At 41.7% G+C, this 13724-nt stretch overlaps 1 protein-coding gene across 3 annotated transcripts in view; it reads left to right on the top strand.

Annotated features, from left to right (window-relative positions):
• Ntm (neurotrimin) overlaps positions 1–13724 on the top strand; it is a 956051-nt gene that overhangs the window by 531841 nt on the left and 410486 nt on the right. The gene's annotated exons all lie outside the window — the stretch shown is intronic.

The raw sequence follows: 13724 nt of genomic DNA, 5'->3' as shown, positions 1-13724 counted from the left end.
CTAGTCTAACATAGCTCTCAGTGGCACAATTACCATAGGCAGGAAGACCTGCTATAGTCAGGGAAAGCTGCCGAAACTTCCTGAACAAACCAAGAACATTACTAGAGATCAATCCAAGAAAGATAAAGCTGGCTTCAAATAATTTGTTTATATCAGCTAATATTTAACTTAACCTACCTAGAACTCATTTAAAATTAGGTATGTCTTCATTACCATATAAAGCTTAGAACTTTAAATTAAATAAAATTAAAATAAACCATTTCCATGCCTACTTCAAAAGTGACCTATTTAATGTCCTAGCTGGATCTTTAAAACTAAATAAAAAGAAAATGATTAGTAATAAATATAAAATGAGTCTTGAGGAACAACTTTACTATGGGATAGAGAGAAGCACAGCTGTCTCTAGGGAAAACATGGCAGCTACACTGATGGCAGGCTGTCATAGACATGTAGAACTAGTGACTCACACCCCACAATAAACATTCTCACAGCTGATACAATTTCCAAAACCAGTGACACTTCTAGGTAAAGATATGAGCAAGTCAAGCAATTGTTGCATGGTTTGCAAGATGGAGTATTCTTGGATGTTCGGTAAACATTAAAACCAAGCAAGAAAATTCATATTTATTAGTTAAATGAAATTTAACTAAGGCATTCATTATCCGGTATCCACAAATGACCAGTTCTCACATTGCTGACCATGTAATCTCTCTGCCCTCATGGTCCTGATAGTTCTTGCTTCCTGGGTATAGTAATTATCAACACCCCTTCAACTTCCTCCCCCAAAGTTTGCTATGGCTCTTAAGGACTAGTTTAGGAAGAGGCAGGGCTGGAGGCCAAGGGATGAGTTAAGACTTAATTAAAATTGTACACAGAGAAAAAGAGAACACAAAAGAATCTTGGTAATGGCAGTAGAGTCTGAAAAGGAGGGGGAATGAATAGAACACCCAGACACCAGTGAGATAAGAGATGTAAATGTCTTCTGTAAAGTTTACAGCACTATGCAAATATTGTTGCAGTTGAAGCTAAATGTCATCACACTCGCTTTACTAAAAGGAAATCCAAAGCACGGAAAAGGTGCAGTGACTTTTGCAAAGACACAGAGCAGGTCAGGAATTGCATTAGACACCCACTGCCTCACACCTACATTTCCACTATAATTTCTATTGCAAAGGAACTCCACCTAGCCTGGAGAATTGTAATCAGAGAACAAGAACAGAGAAAATACCAAGACGGAGACGAGGCATCTTCTGGATTCAGCCAAACTCCAAGTATGCCATTCATCGCTTGGTATCTTATGGAACATCTGGAGAACTCTAGAATTCCAAAGACGAATATCCCACAGTCCACCTACTGTCTTGTTTGCTTACACCTTTACATATTCATCAGTAACATTTAGAACAAAAGAAAGAGATAACTACAAGGAGGGGGTTTTTAAAAAGATATTAAAGGTTAACAGAATTCTTGGCATTTGTGTCGTGTCAATTTCCATGTAATTATGCTCACTTCCCAGAATTCAGAGTCAGTTATAGCTGTTAATGCTAAAAGATGATATCCTTGGAAAATAATTTATAAGATCATTTCTCCAATTTTTCAAATTCAAACCAAGCACCCTGGCTAATAGTCTGATTAGTATTAATGTTATTCTTGGATGGAGAGTGCTAGGGGGTCAGGGTTGAATGTTGGGATTGGAGTAGATTTGTTACGAGACTATACTTAGCTATCTCTCTCAAGAGCCAAGTGGCTATCTTGGAAATGTTTAGATAACTTCATTTAACTCTTCTATTTTGGTCTGTTAAGGAAGGATATAAAAAGGGCACAAAGCTCTTCTTTCTCTTAGAAGACTGAAAGTGGTCAGAACAGTGTTTGCTTGGGGGGAGGTACAGCCAATGGGTCTCCAGAGAAGATGAAAATACAAGACTCTAGGTTACGTGTTATGTTTTTACAGTTTTTATTCATTAATTCCTTCTCACAAATATTGCTGATATTGAATATGCTTTACTCCCCTGTGTTGAGACAGAATGATTGTGAATCAATATCCCTTCCTTTTTCTTCTCTTTTCTTGTAACTGTACTTTCCCTTTCTATATGGATTCTACTTGTGGCTATTGATCATCTGTGTAATTATGTAATTACCTCTAACGCAAACACACACACACACACACACATACACACACGCAGTCCTGCATATCACATTACCTGCTCTCAATGAATGTGTTAAGAGTTTGTTCATCCCAGCTGGGCAAGTAGAAACACCCTTCCCTACTAACTTACTCCAACCTTTATTTGGGGAAAACTTTCATAAAACACTCCTAGTTTGGACTTAGGCTTGTTTCTGTTTGTTTTGTTTTCAACATCTGTGGAGCCCTGTATTATGTTATTCCACCATGTCTGAAGGAAAGGAAATGCTATACTTTCCCCAATGAAATTATTTATAGTTTAGCAGTTTCTCATGAAGCAAGTCAAAAGAAGCAAACAGGTAGGGTGTCAGACCTGGGCACCAGCTATTGTTTTCAATGGTTACTGAGATAATTCTCTTCCACTAGAGTGAGAATTCTATGGAATTGCTTCCCATCATGCCCTAGTTGGTAGGCTGGCACAGAGAGGCAATGAGACAGAGCACCAGGGGCTTAAAGACAATTTACAAGCCAGCTCCGCTCTTGAGCAGCCCAGCCTATGGAAGAAGTTTGCCAAGCATAGCCAGAGCTAAAGCAGGTGGCAGTGTTCAGGAAACAGTGAATGTATATACTCAACTGTGGCTAAGAGTAGAAATGTGCATGCGTGCCTGTGTGCGTGAGTGTGTGTGTGTGTGTGTGTGTGTGTGTGTGTGTGTGTGTGTGTGTGTGTGTGCATAGAACATGAGCTAAAAGTGTCCACTTGATCCTGTCTAAAGCTGGTTTCTCCTGCTTTCTCGATCATCCTCCCACATCTCTCTGTCACACACTCATTGCCTTGCAGCATTTAAGAACTGCCTTCACCCAGGATACAGCTGTACTCTAGAATGGGCTGGGATAGAAGTGTACAGGGCTGGAGATGAGTGCAGCTCTGTCACCCCCATCCATGTAGACAATTGAATCACTGGGTAAACAGGAACATGACATTAGAAAGGTCACAGCAGGTCACATCAATTCAGATGTCCTATTTACCTGCTCTGGACAGTCACAATCCAGTTGGGAGTCATATTCAAAGGTTATAGGTATATGTCAAACATCTGTGACCTAATAAACCTCTCACCCTCTCACTCATCCTAGCCTTTGCCTTCCCATTTACACACCACATATTCTGGTACAGCCTTTTGTGTAGACACAACTGCTTTTATCCTTAAGCTGCTACCTTTATTTCTTTGGGTTCTTTTTGGTTTTAGTATTAAATCATTTGGTGTGTGCCCACTATCTTATATTGCATGTCTTCATTTTTCTAAGGTTACTTGATTTGGAAGCCTTGTCAGCAAAGAATTTTAATTGCTGATTTTTCCCCAGCTGTGACAGCCATGGAAATTCAGTCAATATTCATCAAGTGGTTAAGTGCCAGATCTGGTGTTAGGGTTCAGGAATAGATCAGGGAAGAGAGAACTTCAGTTCCCCTGAATATCGTGGCTGTTGTGAGAAATACTGCTGCAGAGGGCGTATCATGTGGAGGTAGGATATATCCTGGTATGAGAAAGAAATTAGGATCTGAAAAGGCCGATAGGACTTGGTTTGAAAAATACAAGGGCAGGATTTTAGGAAGGGCGGCAGCAGATATAAAGGCCAAAGCTTGGAAAGAAGAATTTTTAAGAAATTAAAATAGTCATCAAATGAAATAGTTCTAATCTGGTTTGCTGTTAGAAAATCGACAGAGGGTAAATCTAAAAGCAAAGGAGTGTGTCTTTGGGGCTCAGACACCACATAAACATGGAAAGCTTTATTCAAAGGGCAGTGGGGGGCCACTAAGGGCTTAGTTGAGAAAAGTGATGCTCTTAGCTTCTGGGAACCTTCTTTCAACATGGCCACTGCAACAAACCTGGCTAGAGCTGAGGATGGCTAGCCAACCTAAGACAGATCTCAGCCATTCAGGTAAGAGCTCAGGAGGGAGCATGTCTCCTGTCATTGTGAGGTAGTGGAAACAGAGAGGTCGGTTCCTGCTACATATAATTTAGAAAGGGCACCTGGCAGATGTGGGTGAGAAAAGACACAAACAGAATGACAGGAGGGTTAAGAAATTGGGTAGTGCAACTACGAATCTAAGCAATAGGGGAGAGGCTGCCTTAAATGTCCTTCCCCTATAATGATAATGATGACTACCTTATATGCCATCCTAGAGTTTTCATCCAGTAGCTGATGAAAGCAGAAGCAGACACCCACAGCTAAACACTGAGCAGAATTCCTGGATTCCAGTTGTAGAGAGGAAGGAGTGACGAGCAAAGGAGTCAAGACCAGGCTGGAGAACCCACAGAATCAGCTGACCTGAACAAAGGGGAGCTCATGGACCCCAGGCTGACAGCTTGGAAACCAGCATAGGACGGAACCAGGCCTCCTGCACATGGGTGACAGTTAAGAAGTCTGGGCAATCTATGGGGCCCCTGGTAATGGAACGACATCTATGCCTAGTGTACAAATGGGCATTGGGAGCTCAATCCCCATAGAGGGATTCTCTCTCCGCCTAGACACACAGGGAAGAGACTAGGCCCTGCCGCAAATGATGTAGCAGGTTTTGATGACCCCCCCATAGAAGGACTCACCCTTTTTATGGAGCAGAAGAGGGATGGGATGGGGGTCAGTGGGGGCATGGAAGAATGGAAGGAAGAGTCAACTGGGATTGATATATAAAATAAGATTTGTTTTTCTAATCTAAATTGAAGCATCCAAAAAAAGAAAGGAAGGAAGGAAGGAAGAAAGGAAGAAGGAAAGAAAGAAAGAAGAAAGGAAGAAGGAAGGAAGGAAGGAAGGAAGGAATTAGGTAGTGAGGGGGCAGAGTTCAGGAAATAGTAATAGTGACATTTAAACAAGACCTGATGAAATCATCCTCATTCATAGTATTCCAGAAACAAGATCCTATCTCAATAAAACTGTAATTTTGAGTAAAGTAATATTTTTGTTTTTTTCTATCTTTTCCTCTTAATATAGCTCTATTAGTTTTTATAGCAACATTGGATCAATATTCTTTTGGGGGTGGAAAATCCTGTTATTTGTGGGAAAACACTCTGTCTCATTGTACTGTTAGGGCCATGTAGAAATAGTCACCAGTGATAACTGATTACAAAGTTACTTTCCTAGTCTGGAGACAGAAAAATCAGTAGCTCTTGTTTCTGGGGTTGGCACAACATGCCATTGGGTACTATTTGTATTTTCTTATGTAATCCTGCAGCTAACATGATAGGAAGCACTATTTCATTTTAATAGAGAACACTGAGATGTTCAAAGGTAAGTAAGGTGGGTCAAGACGAGGCTGGTAGCTTGTGGAGCCTGAACTAAAAGTCAGTTGAGGCCATTAGCTACAGCATCCATGTTCAGTCTCTTAGCCATCCAGGACTTGATATCTAACCAGTACACATTGGACTATTTTCCTGAAGCCTGTTATATTCGACTTGTCCACTTTTCTGTATATTCACATAAGTTTAATGGACCACAATGCCTTCTGAAAACCTAGGAGTGTTCCCTCTGAATTTCCTATGACAAATCATTCAAACACGAAAAGAAATTACATTTGATTTGTCCTAGCTACTGTCCTTTGAGGTATCTCTTATTAATACTGCTCCTTATAAAAACATGTCAATCTATGCTTGATTTGCATCTTAGCTTTAAGGTAATTTTCTGCCTTGGAGGGAAAAACAGAGACATCTCATCACCACTTTTTTAAGCCATCTTTGATCCTGACACCTTGTCAAAACTGTTGTGAAAGCTGAGGTAAATTATTTTCACATGTTATGCCTGATTCCCATGTACACTCACAACATGCCCCTATTCTCCCTCTTGCAGGATTAGAGCTACCCGAGTTCAGGTAAATCTACTCTAGAACTCTCTAGCAGCTGTTCTCGTTTTCTTGCTTCTTGCAGATCTCTGATAAATTCCAAGGAAGAAGCCTACAGAAGGTTCAGGGAAATCAGTATTTTTTTTTTTAAGGAGGAAAAAGCCACAAGTGGTTGATCCCTAGGAGAGGAGATCTGAGGTCTTGATGCATCAACAATGCCATTCCATGTTGTCCTATGTAAATTCCAGAAAAATGACATTCAGTGAAGGTGAATAGATGAGGCAACAAGATAACACAAAAGAGCTGAGAATGCCATTCATTTTCCTCCACTTTCTAAGTGTCAGTAAAATGAAAAATAAAGGTGATTTGGGAAAGGACAAATTTCTTTTATTAACTGAGGCATTGTGAGGATCCTGTACGTCTTCAGTCTAACTTGAGAGAAACTGAAGGAAGAAAAACAAACAAACAAACAAACAAACAAGTAATGGTTTGTATACGAGTTTAGTTAGAAATACATTAGAAAGAAATACTTGACTTTTATAGAAGTACAAATTTAAACCTTCCACAAGTGGTTAAGCACAAGCACAGTCCTTTTACAAAGAGCGAATGCCTTGCCTTCCTCTCTGCTGTCCTCCCCTTCAGTGGTCTGTCTTCTCCACATCTTTCCTTAGCTACAACTCACCTGCCTCCATGCTTTGCAAGGCAAGCAGAACCTAGAGAAACCCAACTAGTCCTTCAGAAACCTTACAGAGGATTATGATCATCTGATTCTGTTCCCACTTCCTAGAGGAAAGTTCAGATTCTAGCCGGACACCTTGGTTTGAAGCTGATGCTGTCTGAGCACTGACCCATGTGACTGAAACCTGTGTTTGTCGGAAATCCGCATCACACTAGCACAAGTATCTGACTAGAGCAGTGAGTGTGAGCATGTGAGCAAATGCAAATGTGTTTTAATCATAGTGAAATAACACCACAGAAGTTCAGCCAGGATCACACTTATAATAAAACAATATTGATTGATTCCAGAAAGAGCAAAGATCAGTTCTACCCAATTACACTCTGGCTACCCCTGACAAAGCAGCATGGCTCAGGGATTATTTCACAGCTCTTTTATAGCTGACTGCCATTACAAAATGTTCTTTGTGACACATGAAAGTGTATTTCTGTTTTTGCTTGTATGTAAGCTGCATTTATGCATGTATACATGTATTCAGATATGAACACACAACTGACTGTGAAGCATAAATATCCTATTTATGAAATTCAGGAGATAATTAGACAAAAGAAAGAAGAGTGAATGTAAACCACAAAGTCTCAAAAAAAGCAGGGGGAGGAGTACTGATTGACCTATAGTCTGTGGTGGGTGGGGTACTTGACTAGCATGTGCTCAAAAGAAAAATATTCCTAAGCAGAGAGAGAGAATAAGGATTTTCTTAATCCATAAAGAAGAATGAAATTGTGTCATTTGTAGGCAAATGGATGCAATATGAGATAGACATATTAAATGAATTAAGTCATTCTTAGACAAATGCCACATGTTTTTTCCAGTTTGTAGGCCCTAGACTTTATATATTGTATACATAAGGTCAGATGTGTCTAAGATGCACGACATTAGAAGTAAAACTCTCCAAGGAACAGGGTTGGATGGAAAAAAGAGTAAGAAGACAGAGGGAAGTGGGGTTCAAAGTGCATTATATTCTTGTATGAAAATTTGCCTTATGCAGCCCTATGTAATAAAAACAATAATGAAACAGAATAGTCTCTTACTGAAGAGCAGAAACAATTAGGCTCCTAGAAAGTCACAGAGCAGACAACTTACTAGCCTAGTTTACCTCCAACATTCTTGCAGCCATGCTAGTCCAATAGCAAAGTCTTGGAAGAATGGCTTAACTATGCTCTTTATGGCTAGATGCCTAGCAAAGACTATGATCTAGACAGCCATGTCCCAGCTAGGCTTTAGGGGAAGATTCCCAAATGGGCAATTAATTTAGATTTAATAGGACAGTTACTGTAAGTTTAAATAAATGCCAGTTAAATATTAACAGCCTATTTATTGAAGATTAACATTGCTGGATGCATTGTGGGATTTTTCTTTTCCTTAAAGAAACCCTTTATTGGAAGACTTTTAATCATCTTGACTCCTCCATCGGCTTGCCTTAGATCTGGGGCAGCTCATTAATTACCTTGTATGATAGTTCTCTGAATTCTGAAGTGGTACCTTGGCTTACTGGAGAGTGGAAGGGCAGGGGGAAGAGGCTATTTCTGCACAGGAGGAACAGATAAGTGACTCTGAAGGGTAAACTGCTTCTGAGAAGAGGGCTGAGGAGCATCATAATCACAGTCTATTAGAGTTGGAAGGGTCCTTGGAAATCTTCTAATCCAAGCTCCTTGTATAGGAGTTAGGAGGTAGAGACCCAGGCACTTCCTTACAGTAAGTGGTAGGCTGGAGCTACGACTGCAGACCCTTGATCCCTGCCTCCCTAGAGATGTCATCATTCTCTGGAATTACTCTTTAGTTCTTCAGAAATGTGTTAGCCCATTGGAATGAATTAGCTGGTAGGCTATGATGGCGATTCCCTGTCCCTATAGGATGTTGATTCATTTGACAAATGAATGTCCTAACATTTCCAAATTAGCTTTGAGTTCTGCTGATGGGCTGAGAGGATTTGGAACCCAGGTGTTCTGGTTTACAAGATGATATTCAAGTGGATGTTACTACTAGGAGAAAGTGTAATTAAAACAGTATATTATGGAGTGTTCCCATCTCATTGATCTCTTAGCTGAGGAAGGAGTACAATCCTCCAAAGAAAAATGTGGGTAAAGGCAAGGAAAAGACATGAACGGCGAGTGATTCTTTAGGAAGGAAAGAAGTGTAGAGTATGCAAGGTGTGTATTCCTGATAGTGCCTTGGGTGTGCTCCAGTCTGCAGAGATTGCCATGCACAAGCTTGGTGTGGTATTAGAAGCCAGTCCCTGACCCATTGGGCTGCTTCTTGCAAATATTACACTTGATAGGTAGTGTGTAGGTGAGTATATTCATGTAAGCTGATGTCCATAGTTAACCTCTCTAGAAGAACTATGGGGCTGACAGCTTTGGGCTGTTGGTAGGGTTAGAAGACTAAATTACTTTCTGAAAATGGAAACTGTAGCAAGTTGACCTTTCAGACTCCAAGTGGCTTTGCCTGCAGCAAGCATATGGGGCACAGAAGGGTTCAGGAGACCCATAGAGGGTCTGAAGGCTTCCTTAGGATGGCTTGGAAGCATCTTATCCCCTACATCCTGGGTTTTTCTACATTTGCAGTGCACTTGGGAACAGGAGAGTTCAAAGTGCTTCAACAGCTATCAGGAGTAAGCCAGATCTCAAGCACAGCTTTCCCCCCCCCCCAGGCTTCTGTGAACAGATAGCAGCCATTGAATAGCTAAAATATTCAGAGATGAGACAGTGATGTGAAGGGTAGGGTCACTCTTCTTCCAGCTTGGAGTGTGTAGACTGAGGCACTTTCTCTCTCTACCATATCCCAGCATGGTGTTTCTTATCTTTCACTGGGATGAAGCTCCCTCCTGATGTAAATTCCATGACTGTCCCCAGACCTGGGCTCTGCTCCTACATTCCTCTTGTCCTCTGAATGAGTTTCTCTACATCCTTCCTGACATATTCAAGACAACCCCTCCAGATATCACCCAAGAAACACAGGAAAAGCCAGGCTCTGGCCTGAACGCCTGTGTCTGTTCACTGAGCCTCATAGCAGCTCCATGTGCTGGGTACCATGATTTCTTCTAGTTTATAAGCACAGCTGTGTCCCCAGGGTCCTATCCTTATGACAGCATGAAGATTTGACTTTTGCCCTTTTTGGTTCCAAAATCCACAGTTGTTCTTGGTGGATAATATGAACTGAATGGGTGCATGAGGGCTTATATCTTACCGAAGGGGACAAAGATATCAGGTTACACCTTGCGTTCAGCTGAACACAACCAAACAAGTGATAGTTTCTGCTCACCTTCCTTCTGTTCTTGGATTGGGTGGAGTCTATGAAGTTTGCCTGCTACAAGGATTCTGCCATGCTGCCTGCTCTTCATTCTTCCTCAGCAGTAAAGACCTGCTTAGCATCAGTTCCTAATGTAAAGGTCTTTCATTCTTGATGTGACTTGCCTTCTTCCATTTCTTCCTCACAGTGTTCATACCACAAGTGTGTTCTTTAGTCTGAGAAGCTCTGGGAACTCTGTCTGTCTCTCTTGGTAGACAGCATGCTCTGTGTGGGATTACTTGACTAGAGGATTTGTGTCACATTGGAGCATCCCTAATGCACTCCTTTCCTCTTTACAAGGACTCTAGAAAGGCAAGTGTGGTGCCAAGAAATCTGGACGTGCACCACAGGTTGGATTCTTAAGAGGAAGGTAGATTGCAGTCTATTTTCCTCAGCTGAGGGGAGTACAAGTCAGTATTCCCTAGAACTTCAACATCTGTGTATCTCACTGTAAATAATGGCTGCTGAAAAACTCAAAAGCACCAGACTGCTGGTAACTGGAGGGCAAGCCAGTGTGTCTTGTGTTTTCCTTCATCTCTCTTTATCTGGTTCTCAACACGGGCCCTACACATGCTTGTTTACTAAATGCATCATGTTCAGTACAACCACTGGAAGCCTAGAGATATCATGAGCAGTGTGTGGCTCCTTCTGTGGTTGTCTGTATGGCCCCAGATGAAGCATCAAAAGCCAGTGTTTGCTACTCATCTGTTTATCAGTGTCCATAGTTGTGGAATAATGGGAATACGAGTGGACCAGCTGTCAGGAGTCCTGAGTTCTTGCCTTCTTTTCTCACTATTAGCATTTTACCTAATGTGCCATACTGGGACTCAATCCTTCCTTCCTGAAGTGAAAGGGAAGTATTGCACATCTTCCCACACCCTTTCTGACACATCATTCTGTGACTGTCTGGGTCTGAGGCTTTACCATGACCTAAATCTTACACAAGCAAAAAGTTTGCCCCAACCTCTCTGACTCTTTGGATATGCTCTCTGGATACCTACCCTCTGTATTCTTGGCACTTTGATTTTGCTCATTCAGGTGCCCTCCATAGCTTCCCCCGCTACAATCTCTTTGGTTTGTGCATCTCTTATAAAGTTCTGTGTGTTTCAAAGCCCATGGACAGGCAGCCATGCCCCTGCCTTTTCTTCATATCCTTCTTCTTGAATCTCTCTGTTTCTGACCTCTTTTTTCTACATGCAGCCCTCTTCTCCCCCCCTTCATGTTGCCCTGTTGCTCTTCCCACTGAAATCCTAACACACTGGACTGTAGCCCAGATTAGCAGTGATTTTTGTTGTGATCTTGTATTCATAGAGGAGCTAAAATAGCAAGCATTTTTCCAAAGCCCAGTCCTTCCCTACACCCCTGGAGGCACCTCTTTATCCAGATTTACACTGTTCTTTCTGATTAAATCTTCCAATATCTATTTGATGTCACGCCACTCACTAACTGCCCTGCGTTTTTCATCTTGCCGATGCTTCTATTTGAAATCTCTACCAGGAGGGGGGGCCTTTCGCCTTTGTAGAGAAATAGAGCTGGCATTTCTTAAGCTACTGCTCTTCCTCTGTCTCTTGCACAGTGGAATAGCCATAGCTCTTTAGCTCACCCTAGCCTTGCTGTAGGTAACATGAGTAAAATAAAACAAAAATCCCAGCTGGCTACCTGTCAATCAGGACTTCTCCTTGTTCAAACCCTAGTTCAGTGTACAGGTGCCAAGTAGGTATAAGACACCATACACTACTATCTGCTTCAGTGTGTGTGTTTGCATGCACGTGCGTGCGTGTGTGTGTGTGTGTGTGTGTGTGTGTGTGTGTGTGTGTGTGTGTATGAGAGAGAGAGAGAGCTTGAAAGGTATTGTCCTAAAGATATTTTTATAACCTGAAGCAATTACAGCTGTCAGTGCAGAGACAAGCTGTGACAAGTTGATTTATGTGTACAGTATATGTGTGTGTGAGAAAGAAGAGAGGAAGGAGAGGGGGATGGGACGGGAGAAGGTGGAGGAGGCACTAGTTAGGAGTCTGCTTTCCAGGAGGCAGAGGGGAAGTTGTTTCTATAAAGAACACAAATAATGAAATTGCTCTGACTGTCATCCCTTTTTCATTAACTCAGATATGCTGGGAAAAATAAAATAAATCCAGCAGTTTTTATGAAGCCAGAGACAGGATATAAGATAAGCCACTAAGTGCTGGTTATATTTAGGGATTAGGGGATGGGAAGGCAATTGACATGCGATTTTGATCTTCATCTTTTTAAAGCACTTCAATAGCAGGTTTGAGTGAAGCCGACCTGTCTTGTTAATTGTGTGGGCATCTCTGACCTTTGGTCACTTGCTTGACTTTTATTTGTGAATAGAGTTTGGATCCCTGTGTCCTCTAAGCAGAGGTTGTGAGTGGCTTTTCTTTGTTCTCTATGAGGGTTACCTGAGCTCTGATGGGCTTTCTGTGGACAGCCACCAGGGTGCTGCAGGTCAATACTCCCAGTCAGGGTCAAAGAGAGACTTTCTGCCTGTCTGAGATGAAGTGCATTCAGGCCAATATAGACTGTGTCTCAAGGAGCCTTGGAGGATTATTTTTCTGTCTAGCCATAATAACGAAACAGTCACAGGAAAAATGTATTAATAAAGCCTCTTCCATCTTAAATGGTTTTCTAAGTATTTTTCTTTCTAGAGTTAATCATGTATGTAGGTCCCTTGGGACAGGCTGTTGGTTGTCATTATCTCCATTCTTAGATGCAAAACCTAATGCTCATTTGTACCTACCTGGAATTAGATGCACAAGGCTGAATTAGAATTTGTCATGAAAGGAATCATCTTCTCCATTCTAGGGCCTGAGTCTGCAGGGAAATGACTTCAAAGCCCAGAGTGAGTTCCTTTCCCTTCCCCATGTCTGGCATTTGTTTCCAAAGAGTGTGGCACTTAGGAAGTAGGGTGGTGTGGGGCCAGAGGGAGGGTGGTGGATGGATCATTAGGAGTGACACACTGGCTTTATGGAAAGATTCTTAAACTCATAAGCCTGTTAATCAGCAAAGAGAAGCTCAAGCTTTCTATCTGTACTCATGGACAGCTCAAATGAAGGGAATAGTTTATAATTTTCATGTTTTCCCACGGGAAAAGGAAACAAAATAGGCTTTGAGAAAAAAAGCCAGTTTTTATTGCCATAAGTCAACAAGCAGCATTTTTGGTGCTGTATGTCAAAGGGTTCCCTGGGTTCAAAAATAGTGGATGAGTTCCCTGTGACTTTAATATCAGAAAAAGTCACCAAGGGAGACAGTAGGGAATTGTCCTAGTAATGAATTGATGTCGAGCATTTTGACACCTTCAGTGTAAAGTTGCTCAGTACTTCATGGTCCAGCAGTGCCTGGGAAACTACAAAAATAGAAAACCAAGCTTCCCTTGTGGCCTTTGAATTTGGCTAACACATTCCAAAGCTGACGTCTGCCCTCCCTTCTCTGTGGTGTAGCAGTGTGAGGGGATATTGTGGGAGAAGGGTCCTTAAGGATTCTTACATGCTGTCTACATGGACATGGCCTGCATTGCTCAATAGTGTCAAAGCCCCCCCCCCCATACCAGCACCACTGTGGTTAATCTTGGTTCTGCATTCATGTTTTGGTGTCAGGATGGCGAAGAACGTTCCCTATAGTTTTTGTTTGTTTGAATCCCAATTGTTTGCAATAGAAAGACCAGGGGAAACAAACAAAACCATCCTATACTTCCTCCTATTCCCAGGAACAGTTTAAGTCATTATTGGAAGTTCAGG

The sequence above is a fragment of the Phodopus roborovskii genome, unplaced genomic scaffold (assembly GCF_943737965.1).
Source record: "Phodopus roborovskii unplaced genomic scaffold, PHOROB, whole genome shotgun sequence".
Lineage (NCBI taxonomy): Eukaryota > Metazoa > Chordata > Mammalia > Rodentia > Cricetidae > Phodopus > Phodopus roborovskii.
This window is presented reverse-complemented; position numbering and strand designations above follow the sequence as displayed.